The sequence below is a fragment of the Arachis ipaensis genome, chromosome B10 (genome assembly GCF_000816755.2).
Source record: "Arachis ipaensis cultivar K30076 chromosome B10, Araip1.1, whole genome shotgun sequence".
Lineage (NCBI taxonomy): Eukaryota > Viridiplantae > Streptophyta > Magnoliopsida > Fabales > Fabaceae > Arachis > Arachis ipaensis.
Genome location: NC_029794.2, coordinates 92,510,996 through 92,537,116, shown reverse-complemented (window position 1 = coordinate 92,537,116; position 26,121 = coordinate 92,510,996). Strand labels below are relative to the sequence as shown.

General features: G+C 37.3%; 1 long non-coding RNA gene across 1 annotated transcript; it reads left to right on the top strand.

The window, feature by feature from the left end:
• LOC110267577 lies at positions 15,624–16,035 on the top strand. Its single transcript, XR_002355345.1, has 2 exons — positions 15,624–15,701; positions 15,792–16,035. It is a non-coding gene; the product is annotated as an uncharacterized LOC110267577 (long non-coding RNA).

The window sequence follows — 26,121 nt, the reverse complement described above, 5'->3', positions numbered from 1 at the left end:
AGTTAATTTTAAAAATTATACCAAACATTAATATTATAACGTTTTATAAATTAAAAGTAAAAAAAAATTACTTATAAACTTATCCAAATTAGCTTTAATTTAGTAGTTTTGGTCAAGATTTAATGAAGTTTTTTTGTGTGTTGGATTAAGCACTAATTGTTATTGAATATTTGGACTAGACTTGAGGATAAATTTTCTGTGTTAGTTTAATTTTTTATTGACATGTTTGTTGGAAATTTTTTTCTAAATTAATGAAACTAAATATTTACTAAAATATAAAAATTGTAGAGTAATTACTAATTTAAATTCATGTTACACATCTTGGATATTGTGCCTAAAAAACCATAAAACAAAATTCCGGTGACTCAATACCTGGATAAGGAACAATGCTTGAATACAAATAACATGGTTGCACTTGAAATATATAAAAACTGTATATATGTACGCATTTCAGGTACTTAGTACCTGGAATATGTGAAAAACATCATCTAGGTGACTCTGTCACTCGGATACGCATAAAGATGTATTTAGGTGGCCCAGTACCTTAGATACGTGTATATATATTTAGGTGTCTTAGTACCGTAGATATCTACTGCAAAATAAAAAAATCCCTTATAAAGGGTTTTTGGTTCACATCACACTACACCAATTCCGCTAATCTCTAATTCTCCTCTCTTTATATTCTGTACACATGGCTAGTCAATTTTTTTGTGGTAATTTACCCGAATGGGATAATAATAAGTGGTGAAGATGAAATGATATTTAAGTGCAATTCACCTGTGATGTTGCGCACTTGCCACCTTGATTCATTAGACGCGCTAAAGAATCTCATATTAAGCAACATGGGTGCAGTAGGTTCGAAAGAGGTTGGAAAAGTTGCATATAGATTTTTATCAGCCCTTTTAAATGGAGGGTTTCGAAACAGGACATTTTGGGTCGAAGCTGATCAGCATGTGATGATAATGTTTGACATACATGCAAGGTTAATGCTGCAGCATGTGATGGAGTGGTATGCGGCGTGGTTCATTATCTTCGATCCCGCATGCACCTCCAGTAACACCAATACTGATTCACTTTTGTTGAACCTTGCAACCGTGTCGAAGAAGACTTGAGTGATTCTGATTCAGATTACATGCTGACACTGGATCATCTAATGAGAGTCAGTCCTCCGACGAGTTTGTGTTAGAGACTTCATCTAGTAGTGGTGCTCGGGTCTTTCTTCCTCCACTATTGGCCATTCCATGGTTGTCAGAGGTTCCTAGCCACTATTACATTTTTAACTTGGATGCAATGCAACTAGATGATCATTTCAACCTAATGAAGGGGAGGATTACAACACGAATGGCAGCGTGAAATTTCGGGTCGGTCATAGGTTCAAGAGTAAAGATGTTGTTCTCATGGCAGTCAAAAACTATAGCATTCGAAGGAATCCAAAATATAAAGTGTTGGAGTCAGATAGACTTAAATACCATTATCGATGCAAACAATTCTCTGCTGGGTGTCCATGGAGCCTTCACATAATATTTTGATAGAATTTGAACTATTGGTAATTGTCTTGTATTGCTTTTTAAAGTCATTAACAAGTAAATATTGATTATGTCGTTTTATATAGGATGAGATTTGAGGTTACTTTTGTAGGGCAGTGTATAGATTTGCGAGGCCACATACCTATTTAGCACCAACCTATTGAAGGATGCAAAATTATGTTCAGTTCTTAATATTGCACATGGTGAGGAACAAAAATAGTAAATAAACATTACTTGTAGCAACTTAGTTTTTGGCAAAATAAATTTTTTTCGAAAGTTCAGTGAAGCAGGCACCTCTATTGCATAGGCACCGCATCATCAAGCACCTCTACTGCATCATCAAGTACCTCGCCATGTCGTCAGTACTAAACTAGCATAAAACTACGTTTTCAAGCCACTTTGGGTTGGAATTTCAAAAATTTGAGTGACACAGTTAGACTCCGTGTAGCGATCCAATTTCAAATACGCAAAAAAAATATAATAATATTTTAAGAAAATAATATTTTATTAATGAGCGGATAATTTATACGCTTTTTGGCATTGTTTTTAGTATGTTTTTAGTAGAATCTAGTTACTTTTAGGGAGGTTTTCATTAGTTTTTATGTGTTAAATTCACATTTTTGGACTTTACTATGAGTTTAATGAAGGGGAGGATTACAACACGAATGGCAGCGTGAAATTTCGGGTCGGTCATAGGTTCAAGAGTAAAGATGTTGTTCTCATGGCAGTCAAAAACTATAGCATTCGAAGGAATCCAAAATATAAAGTGTTGGAGTCAGATAGACTTAAATACCATTATCGATGCAAACAATTCTCTGCTGGGTGTCCATGGAGCCTTCACATAATATTTTGATAGAATTTGAACTATTGGTAATTGTCTTGTATTGCTTTTTAAAGTCATTAACAAGTAAATATTGATTATGTCGTTTTATATAGGATGAGATTTGAGGTTACTTTTGTAGGGCAGTGTATAGATTTGCGAGGCCACATACCTATTTAGCACCAACCTATTGAAGGATGCAAAATTATGTTCAGTTCTTAATATTGCACATGGTGAGGAACAAAAATAGTAAATAAACATTACTTGTAGCAACTTAGTTTTTGGCAAAATAAATTTTTTTCGAAAGTTCAGTGAAGCAGGCACCTCTATTGCATAGGCACCGCATCATCAAGCACCTCTACTGCATCATCAAGTACCTCGCCATGTCGTCAGTACTAAACTAGCATAAAACTACGTTTTCAAGCCACTTTGGGTTGGAATTTCAAAAATTTGAGTGACACAGTTAGACTCCGTGTAGCGATCCAATTTCAAATACGCAAAAAAAATATAATAATATTTTAAGAAAATAACATTTTATTAATGAGCGGATAATTTATACGCTTTTTGGCATTGTTTTTAGTATGTTTTTAGTAGAATCTAGTTACTTTTAGGGATGTTTTCATTAGTTTTTATGTGTTAAATTCACATTTTTGGACTTTACTATGAGTTTGTGTGTTTTTCTGTGATTTCAGGTATTTTCTGGCTGAAATTGAGGGACTTGAGCAAAAATCAGATTCAGAGGTTGAAGAAGGATTGCTGATGCTGTTGGATTCTGACCTCCCTACACTCAAAGTAGATTTTCTGGAGCTACAGAACTCAAAATGGCACGCTTCCAATTGCGTTGGAAAGTAGACATCCAGAGCTTTCCAGAAATATATAATAGTCCATACTTTGGCGAAGTTTAGAGGACGTAAATGGGCATTGAACGCTAGTTCTACGCTGCTATATGGAGTTAAACGCCAGAAACAAGTCACAAACCAGAGTTGAACGCCAGAAACACGTTACAACCTGGCGTTCAACTCCAGAAAGAGCCTCTGCACGTGTAACACTCAAGCTCAGCCCAAGCACACACCAAGTGGGCCCCGGAAGTGGATTTATGCATCAATTACTTACTTCTGTAAACCCTAGTAACTAGTTTAGTATAAATAGGACCTTTTACTATTGTATTAGACATCCTGGATTGTATTATTGATCCTGTGATCACGTTTTGGGGGCTGGCCTCTCGGCCATGCCTGGACCTTTCACTTATGTATTTTTAACGGTAGAGTTTCTACACTCCATAGATTAAGGTGTGGAGCTCTGCTGTTCCTCGTGAATTAATGCAAAGTACTATTGTCTTTCCATTCAATTCAACTTATTCCGCTTCTAAGATATTCATTCGCACTTCAACATGAATGTGATGAACGTGACAATCATCATCATTCCCCCACGAACGCGTGCCTGACAACCACTTCCGTTCTACCTTAGATTGAATGAGTATCTCTTGGATCTCTTAATCAGAATCTTCGTGGTATAAGCTAGATTGATGGCGGCATTCATGAGAGTCTGAAAAGTCTAAACCTTGTCTGTGGTATTTTGAGTAGGATTCTGGGATTGAATGACTGTGACGAACTTCAAACTCGCGAGTGCTGGGCGTAGTGACAGACGTAAAAGGAGGGTGAATCCTATTCCAGTATTATCGAGAACCTCAGATGATTAGCCGTGCTGTGACAGAGCATTTGGACCATTTTCACAAGAGGATGGGATGCAGCCATTGACAACGGTGATGCCTCCAGATGATTAGCCTTGCAGTGACAGCGCATCGGACCATTTTCCAGAGAGGATCAAAAGTAGCCATTGATAATGGTGATGTCCTTACATAAAGTCAGCCATAGAAAGGAGTAGGATTGATTGGATGAAGACAGCAGGAAAGCAGAAGTTTAGAGGGATGAAAGCATCTCTATACCTTTATCTGAAATTCTCACCAGTGATATACATAAGTATTTCTATCTTTATTTTCTGTTTAATAAGTATTATTTTCGAAAACTCCATAATCAATTATCATCCGCCTGACTGAGATTTACAAGGTGACCATAGCTTGCTTCATACCAACAATCTCCGTGGGATCGACCCTTACTCACGTAAGGTTTATTACTTGGACGATCCAGTGGACTTGCTGGTTAGTTGTATCGAAGTTGTGAATGAAAAACGATTTATTAAGATGTGCGTACAGAGTTTCTAGCGCCATTGCCTAAGATCACAATTTCGTGCACTAAGTTTTTGGCGCCGTTGTCGAGGATTGTTCGAGTTTGGACAACTGACGGTTCATCTTGTTGCTCAGATTAGGTAATTTTCTTTTGTTTTATTTTCAAAAATTTTCTCATTTGTTTTCGAAAAAATTTTTAAAATAAAAATGTTTTCAAAAATATATTTTTTTTCAGAATTTTTAAGAATGAATTCTAGTGTTTCATGAAGCATGTTGAAGCCTGGCTGGCTGTAAAGCCATGTCTAATTCTTTTGGATAGGGAATGTCAGGCGTGTCATGTCTGAGTTACATACTAAAGCTTGGCTGGCTATTAAGCCATGCCTGACCCTTTGATTGGAGCTTTAGACTAAAGAGCATAAGATTCCTGGACTTCATATTAAAAATTTTGGAATCCTTATTTTTCTTTTTCAAATAATTTTCGAAAAATCCAAAAAAAAAAATCATAAAATCATAAAAATAAAAAATATTTTGAGTTTCTTGTTTGAGTCTTGAGTCAATTTTTAAGTTTGGTGTCAATTGCATACTCATTTTGCATTTTTCGAAAATTGCATTCATGCATTGCATTCATCATGATCTTCAAGTTGTTCTTGATAAACCTTCTTGATTGATCTTCATATTTTAGTGTTTTGTGTTGTATGGTGTTTTTCATATGCATTCTTGAATCCATAGAGTCTAAACATGAAAGATTTCTAAGTTTGGTGTCTTGCATGTTTTCTTTGCATTAAAATTTTTTCAAAAATATGTTCTTGATGTTCATCATGATCTTCATAGTGTTCTTGGTGTTCATCTTGACATTCATAGCATTCTTGCATGCATTCATTATTTTGATCTAAACATTTTCATGCATTGCATCATTTTCATGTTTTTCTCTTTCATCATTAAAAATTCAAAAATAAAAAAAATATCTTTCCCTTTTTCCTCTCATAAAATTCGAAAATTAGATTTGACTTTTTCAAAAATTTTTAAAATCTAGTTGTTTTTATGAGTCAAATCAAATTTTCAATTTAAAATCTTATCTTTTTCAAAATTTTTTTCAAAAATCAAATCTTTTTCAAAATTTTTTTCAAAAATCAAATCTTTTTCATTTTTCTTATTTATTTTCAAAAATTTTAAAAATATGTTTCAAAAATCTTTTTCTTATCTTTATCTTCTAATTTTCGAAAATAACATCATCAATTAATGTTTTGATTCAAAAATTTCAAGTTTGTTACTTGCTTGTTAAGAAAAATTCAAACTTTGAGTTCTAGAATCATATTTTGTGATTTCTTGTGAATCAAGTCATTAATTGTGATTTTAAAAATCAAATCTTTTTCAAAACTAATTTCAATCATATCTTTTCAAAAATATCTTCTTATCTTATCTTTTTCAAAAATTTGATTTCAAAATATCTTTTCTAACTTCCTATCTTGTTATCTTTTCAAAATTGATTTTCAAATTTGTTTCAACTAACTAACTAACTTTTTGTTTGTTTCTTATCTTTTTCAAAACTACCTAACTAACTCTCTCTCTCTCTAATTTTCAAAAATATCTCCCTCTTTTTCAAAATTTCTTTTTAATTAACTAATTATTTTAATTTTTGATTTTAAAATTTTTGAAAATTACTAACCTTTTTCAAAAACTATTTTCGAAAATCACTAACTCTTTTTCAAAAATCATTTTCGAAAACCCTCTTTCTCTCTCATCTCCTTCTAATTATTTATTCATCTACTAACACTTCATCTAACCAAAAATCCGAACCCCTCTCTCTCTTTGTGTTCGAATTTTTTCTTCTTCTTTTCTTCTACTCACACAGGAACCTCTATACTATGGTAAAAAGGACCCATATTATTATTATTTTTCTGTTCCTCTTTTTCATATGAGCAGGAGCAAGGACAAAAATATTCTTGTTGAAGCAGATCCAGAACCTGAAAGGACTCTGAAGAGGAAACTAAAAGAAGCTAAATTACAACAATCCAGCAAGTAGCTTTCAGAAATTTTCGAACAGGAAGAGGAGATGGCAGCCGAAAATAATAATAATGCAAGGAGGATGCTTGGTGACTTTAATGCACCTAATTCCAATTTACATGGAAGAAGTATCTCCATCCCTACCATTGGAGCAAACAATTTTGAGCTGAAACCTCAGCTAGTTTCTCTGATGCAACAGAACTGCAAGTTTCATGGACTTCCATCTGAAGAACCTTTTCAGTTCTTAACTGAATTCTTGCAGATATGTGATACTGTTAAGACTAATGGAGTAGATCCTGAAGTCTACAGGCTCATGCTTTTTCCTTTTGCTGTAAGAGACAGAGCTAGAGTATGGTTGGACTCTCAACCTAAGGATAGCCTGAACTCTTGGGATAAGCTAGTCAAGGCTTTCTTAGCCAAGTTCTTTCTTCCTCAAAAGCTGAGTAAGCTTAGAGTGGATGTTCAAACCTTCAGACAGAAAAAAGGTGAATCCTTCTATGAAGCTTGGGAGAGATACAAAGGACTGACCAAAAAGTGTCCTTCTGACATGCTTTCAGAATGGACCATCCTGGATATATTCTATGATGGTCTGTTTGAGTTATCTAAGATGTCATTGGATACTTCTGCAGGTGGATCCATTCACCTAAAGAAAACGCCTGCAGAAGCTCAAGAACTCATTGACATGGTTGCTAATAACCAGTTCATGTACACTTCTGAGAGGAATCCTGTGAGTAATGGGACACCTCAGAAGAAAAGAGTTCTTGAAATTGATACTCTGAATGCCATATTGGCTCAAAATAAAATATTGACTCAGCAAGTCAATATGATTTCTCAGAGTCTGAATGGAATGCAAGCTGTATCCAACAGTACTCAAGAGGCATCTTCTGAAGAAGAAGCTTATGATCCTGAGAACCCTGCAATAGCAGAGGTAAATTACTTAGGTGAACCTTATGGAAACACCTATAATCTATCATGGAGAAATCATCCAAATTTCTCATGGAAGGATCAACAAAAGCCTCAACAAGGCTTTAATAAAGGTGGAAGAAACAGGTTTAGCAATAGCAAGCCTTTTCCATCATCCACTCAGCAACAGACAGAGAACTCTGAACAAAATACTTCTAATTTAGCAAATTTAGTCTCTGATCTATCAAAGGCCACTGTGAGTTTCATGAATGAAACAAGGATGAACCTCCCTTGTTCACCAATGAACTAAGTGATCTGGATCAACTGACATTGCCTCAGAAGAAACAAGATCCTGGAAAGTTCATAATACCTTGTACCATAGGCAACATGATCTTTGATAAGGCTCGGTGTGACCTTGGTTTAGGGATAAACCTCATGCCCCTCTCTGTAATAGAGAAACTGGGAATCTTTGGGGTGCAAGCTACTAAAATCTCATTAGAAATGACAGACAGTTCAAGAAAACAGGCTTATGGACAAGTAGAGGATGTGTTAGTAAAGGTTGAAGGCCTTTACATCCCTGCTGATTTCATAGTCCTAGATATTGGGAGGGATGAGGATGAATCCATCATCCTTGGAAGACCCTTCCTAGCCACAGCAAGAGCTGTGATTGATGTTGACAGAGGTGAACTAGTCCTTCAATTGAATGAGGACTCCCTTGTATTTACAACTCAAGGTTACCCTTCTGCAAACATGGAGAGGAAGCATAAAAAGCTTCTCTCAAAACAGAGTCAACCAGAGCTCCCAGAGTCAAACTCTAAGTTTGGTGTTGGGAGGCCACAACCAAACTCTAAGTTTGGTGTTGGGAAGTCTCAACAATGCTCTGAACATCTGTGAGGCTCCATGAGAGCCCACTGTCAAGCTATTGACATAAAAGAAGCGCTTGTTGGGAGGCAACCCAATTTTTATTTATTGTTCTTTCATGTTTTATTAGGTTCATGATCATGTGGAGTCACAAAATAAATATAAAAATTGAAAACGGAATCAAAAACAGCAGAAGAAAAATCACACCCTGGAAGAGGATCTCACTGGCGTTTAAACGCCAGTAAGAAGCATCTGGCTGGCGTTCAACGCCAGAACAGAGCATGGTTCTGGCGCTAAACGCCCAAAATGGGCAGCATCTGGGCGTTTGAACGCCAGAAATGCACCCTGGAGAAGAGCTGGTGCTGAACGCCCAGAACAAGCATGGTTCTGGCGTTCAACGCCAGAAATGGGAAACAAATGGGCGTTCAACGCCCAGAACAAGCACCAATCTGGCGCTGAATGCCCAGAGTTGTGTGCAAGGGCATTTTGCATGCCCAATTTGGTGCAAGGTTGTAAATCCTTGAACACCTCAGGATCTGTGGACCCACAGGATCCCCACCTACCTCCACTCACTTCTTCTCACCCCTCTTTCACACAATCCCATAAACACTCTTCCCCAAAACTCTTCACCAATCACCTCAATCTCTCTTCCCTATCACCACTTCACCACTCACATCCATCCACTCTTCCCCACAAACCTACCTCATAAACTCCACCTACCTTCAAAATTCAAAATTATTTTCCCACCTAAAACCACCCTTATGGCCGAACCTTACCCCCCCTTCCCTATATAAAGCCCTCCATTCTCCCTCATTTTCACACAACACAACCCTCTCTTCCCCTTCTTGGCCGAATACACCTCTCCCTCCTCTCCTCCATATTTTCTTCTTTTTCTTCATCTATTCTTTCTTTTCTTGCTCGAGGGCGAGCAAAATTCTAAGTTTGGTGTAGTAAAAGCATAAGCTTTTTGTTTTTCCATTACCATTGATGGCACCTAAGACCGGAGAATCCTCTAGAAAAGGGAAAGGGAAGACAAAAGCTTCCACCTCCGAGTCATGGGAGATGGAAAGATTCATCTCCAAAGCTCATCAAGACCACTTCTATGATGTTGTGGCCAAGAAGAAGGTAATCCCCGAGGTCCCTTTCAAGCTCAAGAAGAATGAGTATCCGGAGATCCGACATGAAATCCAAAGAAGAGTTTGGGAAGTTCTAACAAACCCCATCCAACAAGTCAGCATCCTCATGGTTCAAGAGTTCTATGCCAATGCATGGATCACTAGGAACCATGATCAAAGTAAGAACCCAAACCCAAAGAATTATCTCACTATGGTTCGGGGGAAATACTTAGATTTTAGTCCGGAAAATGTGAGGTTGGCATTTAACTTGCCTATGATGCAAGGAGATGCACGCCCCTACACTAGAAGGGTGAACTTTAATCAAAGGTTGGACCAAGTCCTCATGGACATATGTGTCAAAGGAGCTCAATGGAAGATTGACTCCAAAGGTAAGCGGGTTCAATTAAGAAGACTGGACCTCAAGCCTGTGGCTAGAGGATGCTTGGAGTTCATCCAACGCTCCATCATCCCCACTAGCAACCGATCTGAAGTTACTGTGGATCGGGCCATCATGATTCATAGCATCATGATTGGAGAGAAAGTAGAAGTTCATGAAGTCATCTCTGACAAGGAGACATGTTATTTGATAATCTGAAAAATCATAAAATTGATTCTTGAAGCAAGAAAAAGCAGCAAAGAACAAAGGTTGCAGAAAAAATAGGCAAAAAAAAAAAATTTTAAGTTTGGTGTTGTGATGAGCGGATAATTTATACGCTTTTTGGCATTATTTTTAGTATATTTTTAGTAGAATCTAGTTACTTTTAGGGATGTTTTCATTAGTTTTTATGCTAAATTCATATTTCTGGACTTTACTATGAGTTTGTGTGTTTTTCTGTGATTTCAGGTATTTTTTGGCTGAAATTGAGGGACTTGAGCAAAAATCAGATTCAGAGGTTGAAGAAGGACTGCTGATGCTGTTGGATACTGACCTCCCTGCACTCAAAGTGGATTTTTTGGAGCTACAGAACTCAAAATGGTGCGCTTCCAATTGCGTTGGAAAGTAGACATCTAGAGCTTTCCATAAATATATAATAGTTCATACTTTGGCCAAGTTTAGATGACGTAAAAGGGCATTGAATTCCAGTTCTACGCTGCTGTCTGGAGTTAAACGCCAGAAACAAGTCACAAACCAGAGTTGAATGCCAGAAACACGTTATAACCTGGCGTTCAACTCCAGAAAGAGCCTCTACACGTGTAACACTCAAGCTCAGCCCAAGCATACACCAAGTGGGCCCCGGAAGTGGATTTATGCATCAATTACTTACTTCTGTAAACCCTAGTAACTAGTTTAGTATAAATAGGACCTTTTACTATTGTATTAGACATCCTGGATTGTATTCTTGATCCTGTGATCACGTTTTGGGGGCTGGCCTCTCGGCCATGCCTGGACCTTTCACTTATGTATTTTTAACGGTAGAGTTTCTACACTCCATAGATTAAGGTGTGGAGCTCTGCTGTTCCTCATGAATTAATGCAAAATGAGCGGAAACTCTCACGTATCGATAAAACAAAAAATAAAGCACGTCTTAAAGCGAAGGTAAAGATAATAAGCAGTAATGAAGGATAAGGTAAGGATAGGATATAAATATATATAACATAAATAAATAGCCACTAGTCGTGACCCGCGAAGTTTAGGCCGGCTAGGGTTACAGAAGTAAAAGCAGTTGACAACAGAATTTTCTATCTCTCCCAAGGATACATCATCGCCTTTATAGGCAAGTTCCAAAATAGATAATTGCATACATATAAGTTTTTCAAAATAAAGAAGGAGAGATTCTAAGAAAAAGTAAAAGAGAGTCCATTGATCTTTGCCATCTTTCAGATAAACCACAGCTCACTGTTAAGCATCTAGACCTGCATCTAAAAAATAGAGAATATATATGGAATGAGAACCCCCGACCCATGGGTTCTCAATACGGTAAAAGTGCAAATAAATACAATGCACTATAATAAAAACTCACTAAGCATCTTAATCTTTCTTTCATCAATTATTCACCCTAAATTCTCAGTAATCCATAACTTATGCAAATGCCCTAGGGATGCTAAGTCTAATTCAATCTATCATCTTTTCCAACCTTCCAAATTTCCAACTTCCAATTTATTATGGAACCATGACCAGAACCAGCACCAGCTAGCCGACTTAGTAATCTATATCAATACCTCATATCTTCGCCTAAAGCAAATGAAATCACTTCACTGCATCTATCCAGGGAACTCAATTTATCTCATTCAATATTCATCATTGTTAATTAATTATTTCATCTTTTCATTTCCAACAAGGATAGCCTTAGCGTCAATCGACACCAGCATGAGGGACCTCTCAGTTGTACAAACACAAGCAAAACAGACAAGTAATATACAAGTAAGGCAAGTAAGGCAAGTAGCATTTAAACATGTAACATATTCAGTTAGACAAACTCATGCAATTAAGCTAACCTAAACAAATCAACTATATGCAAATGACGTATGCCTGCCCTAGGGCCAATGAGCTCATTTGTTGGTTATACAGCCAACCCGACACACCCGGTAGCTAACCCAGATATCATCTCTCAACACGAAGGGAATCCTCAACCTTCAAGGAGGAAATCCTCAACCTCCCATTTAGAGAGAGACTATGATGTAATGATAGAGAATCCTCAACCTAACTCATTCATACCACAGCCAGGAATTAAATTGAAGGGAATCCTCCACCTTTTCTATTCAATTCTCCGATGTAGTAAGAGAGGGAATCCTCAACCGCGCTTGTCCACCGCAACAAGAGAGGGAATCCTGATGTGAGAATTAATGTTTATCTAAAATTTCACAAAATAGAATCTCATTTCACGTATAGTCTAAATCAACAATTAAATCCCAATCAAAGTTTAATTTTCAAATACGAATAACCAAAAGTAATTAAACCTCGAGTCGTTCTCCCTAGGAATGCAATTAAGATGTCACACTCTTGGTTATAAGGAAAAGGGGGTTTTCAATCAAAGAAATGAAAGATTAAAAAAATTGAGAAATAAAAGAATTAAGAAATGATCAAAAAGGATATTAATGCAAGTAAAAAGGAAACAAGATCAAAACTTAGTGAAAATGCTATAAATGCATAAAAAGCATTGACTTGGGAATGAGAATTAAGGAATCCTATGATCGTCATAACCACAACTATGGCAACTATGATGAGTCAATCTCGCTTCATCAACCCTTAACATCGAGGAGTAAGTCAAGCAAGCATAATTGACCTTAATCCATAAGTCCTTGCTAACTCAGTACAAAAAAAAAGTGTATAAAATGGCATTAAAAGTAGGGCAGTTTTATAAAACCGCCTTAATGTCCGTTAATTAGGGCAGCTTATGTGATTGTCGTAATTCATTCCTTTTTCAATGGCGACTGTTGGTGATTCCAGCGGTTTCAAAATGCCCTATGATCACACTATTAAAAAGAGAAACGAAATTTCAGCCTCTCAGATCTAAAGTTCCATCGAAATACGTTAAGTTCCATCGGGTTTGCTCTCGTAGAAACGCCATTTTTGCTCCTTCGAGCTTCTCCTCCTCCGTCAAGATTTTCTCCAGATCTGCGAGCTTCTCCTCCTTCCTCGACCTTTTTCTTTGCTAGCTTCTCCTCATCCATTAACGTGCCTTCTCCTCGATCTGTTTCTCAGTTTGCGTTCTAACTTCTCACTTCTAGATCTGTAACTAAATTCACATCCTCTAGTTCTAATTACTTCAATGATTGTTATATGTTAATTGTTCTAATTACATCCTCTCTCAATAATGATTTTATTTTTGATTTTGTATTCACTCTTAATTATTGGTTCTAGCATTTCATCTTTCATGCGGCTTTGATAATTGACTCGATGCTCCTTATCGCTTATTTCTTTCTAGTAGTTTCATGGAAGTTCTATTTTGGTTCATTTCTTGTAATGTGTTGTTATCAAATTACCGAATTTAGAGTTTTCCTTTTTTTTATTTTGGTTTTGGTTCTATCGAATTTTGATTTTGGTCCACTCCCTGTGTTCTTTAATTTTGTGATTGTGCCATGTACCTATATAAAATGAAAGAGAGAAATCTTTACCTGATTACAACATTTGCAAAGTGGTTGCGTGAGTGTCCTTTTTTATTATTATATAAGCCGTGGGAGCTAACCACGGTTCCAAATTTGTGCATAAACTGTGGGAGTCTGGAACGGTTTTCACTTAGAAAAGTTTGAGCATAAATCGTGGCTGTTCACCACCGACTACGAAGGAAAATTGCGAGCCATAAACCGTACTTGGTCACCATGGTTTATGAAGAAAAAGCTGTGTGCATAAAACCCTGTTGGCTACCACGGTTTATGCTTAGAGTAGTATAAATACATAATTGTTATTATTATTATTAATTTTATTTTTATTATTATTGGGAGTTGTTAGTATTATTATTATTGTTATTGTTAGTATTATTATTCCTGTTGGTATTGTTATTATTGTTATTGTTGTTATTGTTAATGTTATTGTTATTATTATTCATATTGATGTTATTGTTAACCTTCTTAGTAATTATTGTTATTGTCGTTATTATTATTGTTATTGTTTCATTATTGTTATTACTGTCATTAGAGAAAATAGAAAACCAATGTTGGTGGCCAAGCACGTGTGCATGATCATAAAACCCCCTAAATTACCACGGTTTATGCGTGGAGTAATATAAATACAAAATTCACCTATCACATTGACTAAACTTATTTATTTACCTAAAGTTTGTTTATAGACTCAGCAAACTTGTTTACATTTTAATACGATTTGAATTGTATTAGTATATTTTTATAAATTTTAATCAATTTAATTTTATTTAAATAATTAAATTTTTAAATTATAAAATTTGTATTAGTTTGTAATTTAAAATTTAAATAGATATAATTTAAATTAATAATTTATAAAATTGTATGTATTCGTATTATTGTACTCATATGATTAATTATATTTATTCGATTTAAAAAAAAAAATAACAGTTGTTAATTTTTAACTAACAAATAAATACACTTATATTATTTTTAAATTAAAATTTTTTAAATAAATGTACTCTTATTATTTTAATTTTTTAATTTAAATAAACATATTTGTATTATTTTAAATAAACATATTCTTATTATTTTAAAATTTTTTAAATTTAAATCAACGTACTCATATTATTTTAAATAAGTATATTCTTTTAATTTAAAAATAATATGAATGTATTTAAAAAAAATTAACCACTGGTATTTTTTAAAAATCGAATAAATATAATTAATCATATGAGTACAAAATAATACGAATATATACAATTTTATAAATCATTAATTTAAATTATATCTATTTAAATTTTAAATTACAAACTAATACAAATTTAATAATTTAAAAATCTAATTATTTAAATAAAATTAAATTGATTAAAATTTATAAAAATATACTAATACAATTCAAATCGTATTAAAATGTAAACAAGTTTGCTGAGTCCATAGACAAACTTTACGTAAATAAATAAGTTTAGTCAATGTGATAGGTGAATTTTGTATTTATATTATTCCACGCATAAACCGTGGTAATTTAGGGGGTTTTATGATCATGCACATGTGGTTGGCCATCAACATTGATTTTCTATTTTCTCTAATAATAGTAATAACAATAATGAAACAATAACAATAATAATAACGACAATAACAATAATTACTAAGAAGGATAACAATAACATCAATATGAATAATAATAACAATAACACTAACAATAACAACAATAACAATAATAACAATATCAACAGGAATAATAATACTAATAATAACAACTCCCAATAATAATAAAAATAAAATTAATAATAATAATAACAATTATGTGTTTATACTACTTTAAGCATAAATCGTGGTAGCCAACAGAGTTTTATGTATACAGCTTTTTCTTCATAAACCGTGGTGACCAAGCACGGTTTATGGCTTGCAATTTTCCTTCATAATCCGTGGTGAGCAGCCACGGTTTATGCTCAAACTTTCCTAAGTGAAAACCGTTTCAGACTCCAACGGTTTATGCACAAATTTAAAACCATAGTTAGCTCCCACGGTTTATATAATAATAAAAAAAGACACTTAACCACTTTGCAAATGTTGTAATCAGGTAAAGATTTTCCTCTTTCATTTTATATAGGTACATTGCCCTTAATTTTGGCTTTCAACTTTAATTTTGGTCCACTCGCTCATCGAAGCCTCTCGCAACAGCGGAGAATGGCAAAGCAGAGAAGGACATCTTTGATGGGAGTCTGAACTGCTCAATTTGCATGCAGTTACCGGAGAGACCCGTGACAGTTAGTTTGTTCTGTTCTGGATTGCTTCCTCAAGTCAATGTTCATACCATTCAATTTTACGGAGCTGATTTTTTTTGTTTGGGTGTGCAGACGCTGTGTGGTCACAACTTTTGATTGAAGTGCTTCCAGAAGTGGATTGGGCAGGCAAAGCGGACCTGTGCGAACTGTCACAGTCAGATCCCACCTAAGATGGCCGAAAACCCTAGGATTAATGACCAGCTGACCATTGTAATCCGTTTGGCGAGGCAGATGAAGGCCACGGGGATGGTGGGTGCGGTGGCGCAGCCCAAGGTGTATGTTTCTCGTAAAAACGACGACCTTCCAGACACTTTACCACTGAACAGGCGAAGAAGACTGGCAAGGCCAACGCGTGTAGTGGTAAGATTTTTGTGACTATTATTTTCTCGTTAAAATGACGACCTTCAAATTTTTTGGATCCAATCACTACTGAGTATGATCCCAGGAACAATTGTGGGGTGCTTGTTGAGGATACTTGGGAGGATAGAATGGATGAGTATTGGACTAGATTTCAAAGGCTATTGGAATCTTGACCACACCATGGATTGGACACTCATTTGCTTATCAGTTATTTTACCGGAGGTCTTTGCGTGGAAGATAGAAGATTGCTCACCGCCGCTAGAGGTGGTTCCCTTTCCAAAAACAAGACGGCAGGAGAGGCTTGGAGCTTGATAAATGATATTGCCGAGGCCACACAACATGTTAAAGTCAGAAGCAATCCTCTCAAGGGAGTGGTAGAAGCACCTCCTTCTAAAACAAGCTTAACCAAGGTGCTTGAGGGTATGACTACTGTCCTTACGGAGATACACATGAAACAAAAGGCATTCCATTCTATCCAAGCCGTCCAAGCCCTACCCCAAGTTTCCCAACTTGAAGGCCCTTGACGTGGCGAATATTGGCGAGTCAAGAATTGTTATAAAATATGCGTTGCAAGTATAGTTCTTAACCAACCAGAAATTCGCTTATCAATTTAAAAGGGTGTCACAAAAATTAAAATCAAAATACTGGGAGTATGAATCCCAGGTCGTCTCCCAACGAGTTGCAGAAAGGTGTGCTATTTTATTAATCAGATGTTTTCAAAAAGAGTTTGAGTTGAATAAACAGGAAATTAAATTGGAGAAATTAAGTAATTTAAATAAAAGCCTTGACTGGGAGTAGATTAGTTGGAAGCCCTATTCTTGTTGCAGTACTCTCAAGATTAATTGATAATTGAAGGTTGTTCTATTAGTTATCCCTTACTAGGTAAGGGAAAGTCAAACAAGTTGGAATGTTGTTTCTATTCATAAGTTCCAATCCACTCAATTGAAAAGGATTAGTGTCAGTGACTAAAGAACATTCCAACAATAAACCCAATTACAATTTTTTTTTAAGCACCCCAACTCAAGGGTTCCTTTCAATCAACTCCCCATCAAGTTAGGGAACTACTCGCTCATTGTGAATGTAGAACTCATAACATAGAAAAGGGAATTAAAGAAAGACATGATAAATAAAACTTAAAGGAATCAATTAAAAATAAAAGTAACTCTTGTATTAATAAATTCTAAAATAATCCAATAGTAAAATTGAGTAAATTAAAGGACATGGAAGAGTAAAGCCAAGTAAAGAAAACGAACTAGAATGACGAAGTCTTGATGAGGTAATAACTCTTCTCAATATCCCAATGCAAAGAGCAATAGAAATTAAAATCCTAAGAACTATGAATGTCTAGAGAGAAAACATAGAGGAGGAGTAAAACTAGATCTAAAACTAAAATTGTGTAGAATGAATGTTGTTGTTGGTCTCTGTATGTTCTCTGGCTCTAGTCTGCCTTTCTGGGCCAAAAACTGGGTCAAAACAGGCCCAAAATCGCCCCCAGCGAATTCTGCAGATTATGCAAATCGCTCACGTCATGCGATCGCGTCATTCATGCGGACGCGTCATTCGGCGTTTTGCCCTGCCACGCGAGCGCGTCGTCCACGCCTCCGCGTCACTTGTGCTATTCCAATCCGCGCGGTTGCGTGAGCCATACGGCCGCGTCACTGCGATTTCCTCTCTTTCGCGCGGTCGCGCGAGTCATGCGGCCGCGTCACTTCTCGCTGGTCATCTCTTCAATTTCTTGTGTTCCTTCCATTTTTGCCGGCTTCCTTTCCAATCTCCACTTCATTCATGCCCTATAAAGCCTGAAACACTTAACACACAGATCACGGCATCGAATGGAATAAAGGGAAATTAAAATACATAATTAAAAGTCTCTAGGAAGCAAGCTTTCAATCATGTAATAATTTTAGGAAGGAAATATAAATGCATGCTAATCATATGTATAAGTGGGTAAAGATCACGATAAAACCACACAATTAAGCACATTATAAACCATAAAATAGTGGGTTATCAACCTCCCCACACTTAAACATTAGCATGTCCTCATGCTTAGTTGAAGGAGATAAAACAAATGAGTAGGAGCATGTAAAACTCATGCAATGCAATGCAACCTATATATGTGAATGCAACTATATGATCCTTGTCCACTTGATCAATAGTAAATAAGCTCTTCAAAACAATTACAAATCAAATTCCACTAATTCAATTCTTATACAGTAAGAACAGATAAAAATGCAAGAAGGCAGCTCATGAAAGCAGAGAACATAGAAATTTAAGCATTGAACCCTCACTGATGATGTATGTACGCTCTAATATCTCTAGTGTATAGGGCAATCACTCTATCCTTCTCTAATCATGCTCTCTAATTTTTGTTCTTCTCCTAATCAATCAACAACATTTAATATACCAATGCAAACATCATGAGGTCTTTTCAAGGTTGTAATGGGGCCAAGGTAATGGTAAGGATACACATATGGCTAAGTAAGCTTATAAACTGAATCTTTAATTAACCCAAGCTTTAACATAACCTATATATATATATTCTATATAACTTTAGAATTCATGCCTAGCTACCCAGAATTTTTCTTTTATATTCCATACTCATGTATCAACCCTTTATTTTTAATTTTATCATACATGCATTGATCTTTGAATTCTTAATTTAACATTGGGGTAATTTTGTCCCCTTAATTATTTGTTGAATATTTTTGGTTTTTTTTTTTACATAAACATAAAAAATAAACATAGCTTATCAATGCACATAGATTTTTAATTCTTATAGTTTCACATGAGTAGGTATCCAAATTCTCATTATATTATCATGATACATTTCCTTATTATCTTTTGTTCCCACAATTTTCCATACTTAATTAGCACACACAATTCTATCTTAAGCTAACCAAAGATTCAATTTGGGATATATAATTGTTTTTCCGCTTAAGGCTAGTAATGTAAAATATAAAACAAATGGGATTTAAAGGCTCAAAGTGGCTAACAAAGGTAATTGAAAGGGTAGGCTTAATTTGGATAAGTGAGCTAAACAAATAATGGCCTCAATCACATGCAAACATCTAAATATAATAAACATTGGACATATAGGATGAAACAAAATATAGATTACAATCATAGAGAAGTAAACACACAAGAATAAAATAATTATGGTTAAATAATGTAACCATGCATAAAGGCTCAAATCTCACAGGTTGTGTGTTCTTTAGCTTTAAAATTATTTTCCAAATACAACTTCAAGCAAATTTAACATAAAAATTTTAATTAAAATTAGTGAAATTTTGTTCCAAAAATAGAGTCTTAGAAGAAACTTATTGTCTTTTCAATCAAGTAGAACATGCATGCAACTAATCTATTACTTTGCAATTTATACTATTCTACAAAAGAAAAACTAACTAAATATCCTAATTTATTGGTGTTTAGGGAAGAGAAATTACCTCCGGAAGTCAGGTACTGACCAACCTCCCCACACTTAAGGCTTTGCACTATCCTCGGTGCCATCTGTCAGGAACAAAGGGGGGCTGGTAGCAGTGTCTCCACAGTCAGAGCCATCATGGCTTCCTGTGCTGGTAAAGAAAGTGGAGTCCGGAGTGTCTGAGTCCTTGAATTTTCCCATAATCAGCTCCTTGAGGTATGTGAATCGGCAGTTGTTATGGCGCTCTCTCATCTTAGCTTTGTGTTCCTGCCGATCCAACTTTGCAAGTATCTGATGGAGCAGTTGGTCTGTTGTAGGTGCTTGTGGTGTTGAAAAAGGAATATCTTCAACCGGTTCAGTAGGATGGCTAGTAGTGGCTACTGGAGGGCTGATATATTTCCCGTTAGGGACGTATTGATCATCCCGTGGAAGTATGGCTTTGGTGTCCCCAGCTCTGGAGCAGACTCCGGCTGCTGAGATAAGATCTGAGACCAGGGTGGGAAAAGGTAAGTTGTCCACAATTTGTACGTGTCCCATGGCATTCCGGATGTGTCTTGGTAGGTTCAGAGGTTGGTCTGTAAGGATGCACCATAGTAGGACGGCCATGTCCGCAGTGAAGGAGGACTCGTGAGTGCTCGGAAAGATGTAATAGGACATGATCTGTTCCCATACGTGAGCCTCCAAGGTAAGTGCTGAAGCCGATATTCCCTTAGGGCGGGTACGATGGTATCCGTAGATCTAACAGCTGCCAGGTAGTGCGATACGGCGTCCCAGTCAAATTGGTACATCTGGCGCTTGAGTGCGGCTTCTTGAAAGGCGTCCAATCCTTCTGGAATAGGGGGAAGATCTATAGCTCTTTGAATGGCATCTTCTGTAATAGGGACTTGCTTCTGACGGACAAAGACAGACTGCAGGGTTGGCAGGTGGAAGTTGGAGTAGAACTCGACTACCCAAGAAAGATTGACCTGCCTCGGCTATCTCTGTAGGAAACCCCATTGTCTTTGTGCAATTTACGGCTCAAAAAATGTAGCAATATGGTTTGGGAGGAGAAGAAGGTATTCATTGTTGTAACTCCTTTCTGCCAGGATGGGGAACATCTGCTCATAGTAGCGATTGGGAAATCGCGCAGTGTCCCTTGCTGGGAAGGCATTTTCTTTATTATCAACCTTTATAATCCTCTTAAGTCTCTTTGTTGAGGGCTTTACCGCAGTTGAAGAGGGTTCTGCCACTAATGCTCTCTTTGTTCCTCTTCTTGCTGGTTGTTTGGGAGTAGCCTTCTCCTTTCCTTTCTTGGTGACCATCTTGAAAAAGGGAAGAGGAAGAAAATTAAGTTCAAAGAGAAAGAGCAAGGAAGAGGGTTGTAGGAGTGATAATCAATGCACGGTAAAGAGGATGTCGTTAACACATGGTCATGACTACATGTGAAAAGGTCATCAATGGAAATATAGCAAGTGCATATGAGGACAATTAAATGCAAGAGGTTTATTGGCATGCAAGCAAAGGCATGAGGAGCATAGATCAAGCATTCAATGTCCAAGTTAGGTTACCAAGTCTTTCAAACTAACAATTTGTTTGTAATAACAATTATATCTAAGTAATAAAATATAAAAAGGGTTTTGTGAAAAGCAAGCATTGAATAGTAGAGTAACGTAGAAAAGTGCATAATACCATATGGGCTTTTTTCACAAACACATAGCATGCATGATAATTAAGGTATAGAAAGTATTAAATTGAACATGCAAGCAACCCTTTAAAAAGTAATATATAATTGCCAAACAAATTTACAACAATCCACAAGCATATAATGAGAAATAATGACTCAAATAAATTTCTAACACCAAGTGAAAAGGAAAAAGAAAGAAAAAGAAAATATGAATAATGAAAGTAAAAAGAAAAGAAAAGAAGATAACATATAAAAATAAGAATAAAATATAAAAGTAAGGAGGGAAGAAGAAAAAGAAAAACCTTGTTAATGGGGGTGAGAGAGAGAGTGAGAGTGTAAAAAGAAAGAAAGAAGGAAGAAGGAAGAAGGGAGGAGGAAGAAATAAGGAGGGAAAAGAGAAAATAGGATTTGGGGAGAAAAAGATAAGATAAGTGGCAAATCAGGGAAGCTGTGCGGCGCAATCGACGCGGTCGCGTGAGGTACGCGGTCGCGCGACTTGCGCTTATACCAATTGACGCGGTCGTGTCGGTCACACGGTCGCGTGACCCGTTTTATACCACTGGCTCGAGGGCAGCCTCGCACTCGCACAACTCTCTGTTCAAAATCATTAATTGCCAAATATTGGGTGACGCGATCGCGTGGGGCATGCGATCGCGTGAGTGGCCTTTAAAAGGATATGACGCGGACGCGTGAGCTATACGTCCGCGTGGAAATAATTGTGTGTTCAGCACTAATCCAGCACCACTCTAGCACAACTTTCAGTCGTGCACCCTTTTCACGTCGAAATCCAAGGCACGCGGCCGCGTAAGTGACGCGGTCGCGTGGGAGGCCACTGTTCCCAAGTGACGCGGACGCGTCGGTGACGCGGTCACATGGGGCGATTTGTGCCACTGGCACGCCTCCAGCCACGCTCTTGCGTGACTCTCTGTTCGTTTTATTAGTCTCTCCCAACACCTGCGACGCTGACGCGTCAATGATGCAGTCGCGTCGCGTAACATTTTTTTTATATAAAAGTATGGAAATGCAGATGCACGAAATACACTAATAAGGAAAAGAGTTATTGAATAGGAAAACTAAAAATAAGGAAAAGAACGATCATACCATGGTGGGTTGTCTCCCACCTAGCACTTTGCTTTAACGTCTGTAAGTTGGACGCTCCACTAGCTCAATCTTCGGCTATGTGAGGATCTTCCAAGAGGAAGATCTCGAGTTCCTTGTTTTTCTTTAGCTTCTCGCCATGGTACAGCTTTAAACGATGTCCATTAACTTTGATAAGTTCAAAGCTTGAAGGATGGCTTAGGTTATAAACTCCGTATGGTTCGGCCTTCTCGACTCTGTATGGACCTTCCCATCTTGATCTCAACTTGCCTGGCATGAGCCTCAGTCGAGATTTGTAAAGGAGAACTAAGTCCCCAGGTTGGAACTCTTTTCTCTTGATGTGCTGATCGTGTGCAGCCTTCATCTTCTCCTTGTATAGTCTTGAGTTCTCATAAGCTTCTAGGCGAAGGCTTTCTAGTTCTTGCAGTTGCAACTTCCTTTCAGCTCCGGCTTTCTCAATTCCTATGTTGCACTCCTTTACTGCCCAAAAGGCTTTGTGCTCTATCTCAACAGGGAGATGACAAGCTTTTCCATAAACTAAGCGGAAAGGACTCATCCCAATGGATGTTTTGTATGCCGTTCTGTATGCCCAGAGTGCATCTTGTAGCCTGGTGCTCCAGTCTCTTCTGAGGTTTGACTATCTTCTGCAAGATACGCTTTATCTCTCTGTTTGACACCTCGGCTTGCCCATTAGTCTGAGGATGGTAGGCTGTTGCAACCTTATGAATTATTCCATGCTTCTTCATTAATCCTGTTAGTCTCCTGTTACAAAAATGGGTGCCTTGATCGCTCACGATTGCTCGTGGTGATCCAAAGCGACAAATAATGTGGTTTCTCACAAAGGAAACAACAGTGTTAGCATCATCAGTGCGGGTAGGAACAGCTTCCACCCATTTGGAAACGTAATCCACAGCTAACAATATATAAAAGTAACCATTAGAATTTGGAAATGGACCCATGAAGTCAATGCCCCAAACATCAAAAATTTTACAAAAAAACATAATTTGTTGAGGCATCTCATCCCTCTTGGATATATTACCAAATTTTTGGCATGAGAAACAAGATTTACAAAATTCAGCAGCGTCTCTAAAAAGAGTAGGCCACCAGAATTCACAGTCTAAGATTTTTCTAGCTGTTCTTTGAGGGCCAAAATGTCCTCCACTCTCAGATGAGTGACAGGCCTCTAAGATGGACTAGAATTCTGATTGAGGCACACACCGTCTAATTACCTGGTCAGTGCCACATCTCTATAAATATGGGTCATCCCATATATAATATTTAGACTCGCTTTTCAGCTTGTCTCTTTGATGCTTAGAAAAATTTGGAGGAAAGGTGCGGCTAACTAGATAATTAGCTACAGGTGCATACCAAGGGACTACCTCAGATACTGCTTGTAGGTTATCAAATGGGAAATTATCAACTATAGGAGTGGGGTCATCTGTAATGTGCTCAAGGCGACTCAAGTGGTCTGCCACTAAATTCTGGTTACCACTCCTATCCTTAATTTCTAAATAAAATTCTTGTAATAGCAGTATCTAACGTATAAGCCTTGGTTTGGATTTCTTTTTAGCTAATAGATACTTTAGAGCTGCGTGGTCTGAGTACACCACTACCTTCGCACCAAGTAAATAGGCTCTGAATTTATCCAGAGCAAAAACAATAGCAAGAAGCTATTTCTCAGTAGTAGTGTAATTGGACTGAGCGGCATCTAAAGTTTTAGACGCATAAGCAATAACAAAGGGGTCCTTACCTTCACGCTGAGCCAGTGCTGCTCCTACTGCATGGTTGGAGGCGTCGCACATTATTTCAAATGGCTGGCTCCAGTCTGGTCCTCTCACAATTGGAGCTTGAGTCAGGGCGGTCTTCAGCTTATGAAATGCTTGTTTGCAATTTTCACTGAACTTGAACTCAATATCTTTCTGCAGTAGCCTGGATAAGGGAAGTGCTACCTTACTGAAGTCCTTAATGAATCTCCTGTAAAAACCTGCATGGCCAAGGAACGAGCGGACTTCCCACACAGAAGAGGGGTAAGGTAAACTAGAAATAACATCCACCTTTGCTGGATCTACAGAAATGCCAGTATTAGACACAACATGTCCTAGTACAATCCCTTGTTTAACCATAAAGTGATATTTTTCAAAATTTAATACAAGGTTCGTACTGACACATCTATCTAATACTCTAGATAATCCATCTAAGCAAAGGCTAAAGGAATCACCATAAACACTAAAATCATCCATAAAAACTTCCATACAGTCCTCAATAAGATCAGAGAAAAGACTCATCATGCACCTTTGGAAGGTAGCTGGTGCATTACACAAGCCAAAGGGCATTCTCTTGTAAGCATAAGTCCAAAAAGGACATGTAAAAGTGATCTTTTCCTGATCCTCAGGAGCTATATGAATCTGGAAATAACCTGTGTAGCCATCTAAAAAATAATAATGTGATTTACCTGACAGGCGATCCAGCATTTGATCAATGAATGGAAGATGATAGTGATCCTTACGGGTTGCTTGGTTGAGGCGTCTGTAGTCAATGTAGACCCTCCAGGCATTCTGAACTCTGGTTGCCATGAGTTCTCCATGCTCATTCTTCACTGTAGTGACTCCAGACTTCTTTGGCACCACTTGTACTGGGCTTACCCATTCACTGTCTGAGATGGGATAGATGATATCTGCCTCCAGTAGTTTGGTCACTTCCTTTTTGACAACCTCTAAGATAGTGGGATTCAGTCTTCTCTGGGGTTGACGGACAGGTCTTGCTCCCTCTTCTAAAAATATCATATGCTCATAGACTTGAGGGTTGATGCCTACTATGTCTGCCAAACTCCAACCAATTGCCTTCTTGTGCCTCCTTAGTACACTAAGTAACTGCTCTTCTTATTGAGAAGTGAGTTCCCTTGCAATGATAACTGGAAACTTCTGCTCGTCTTCAAGGTAAGCATATTTGAGGTGTGGAAGAAGGGGTTTTAATTCTAACTTCTGATCATGGTCAGGCTCTGGGTTGTTTGGAGCTGGTAACAATGGTAAAGCACTATCATTGTCCTCTAAGAATGTCCCCACACTTGGACCTTGTCCTACGTACTGCTCTTCAAATTCCTCCTGGTGAACTTCAGCCACGGTTTTATCTATAATGTCACACTAGAGGATAGAATGATCCTCCGGAGGATGCTTCATAACTCCATTCAGATTGAAGACTACTACTCGGCCATTGGTGCACGAAATTGTGATCTCCATTTGTCTTCCCTTTCCTCTTTCTAGAGGTTTCTCTGGCCTTAGGTGCCATCAATGATTATGGAAAAAACAAAAAAGCTATGGTTTTACCACACCAAACTTAGAATGTTGCTCGCCCTCGAGCAAGAGAAGAAAGAATAGAAGAAGAAGAAGAGGATATGGAGGAGATGGATGGAGGTGCGTATTCGGCCATATGGGTGGGATTGGGTCGGAAAGAGATGTTGCTTCCAGATTTCTAATGGAAGACCTTGTTTCATTCATGAAACTTACAGTGGCTTTAGATAGATCAGAGACTAGATTTGCTAAATTAGAAGTATTTTGTTCAGAGTTCTCTGTCTGTTGCTGAGTTGATGATGGAAAAGGCTTGCTATTGTTAAACCTGTTTCTTCCACCATTGTTAAAGCCTTGTTGAGGCTTTTGATCCTTCCATGAGAAATTTGGATGATTTCTCCATGATGAGTTATAGGTGTTTCCATAAGGTTCACCTAAGTAGTTCAGCTCTGCTATTGCAGGGTTCTCAGGATCATAAGCTTCTTCTTCAGGAGAAGCCTCTTGAGTACTGTTGGATGCAGCTTGCATTCCATTCAGACTCTGAGAAATCATATTGACTTGCTGAGTTAATATTTT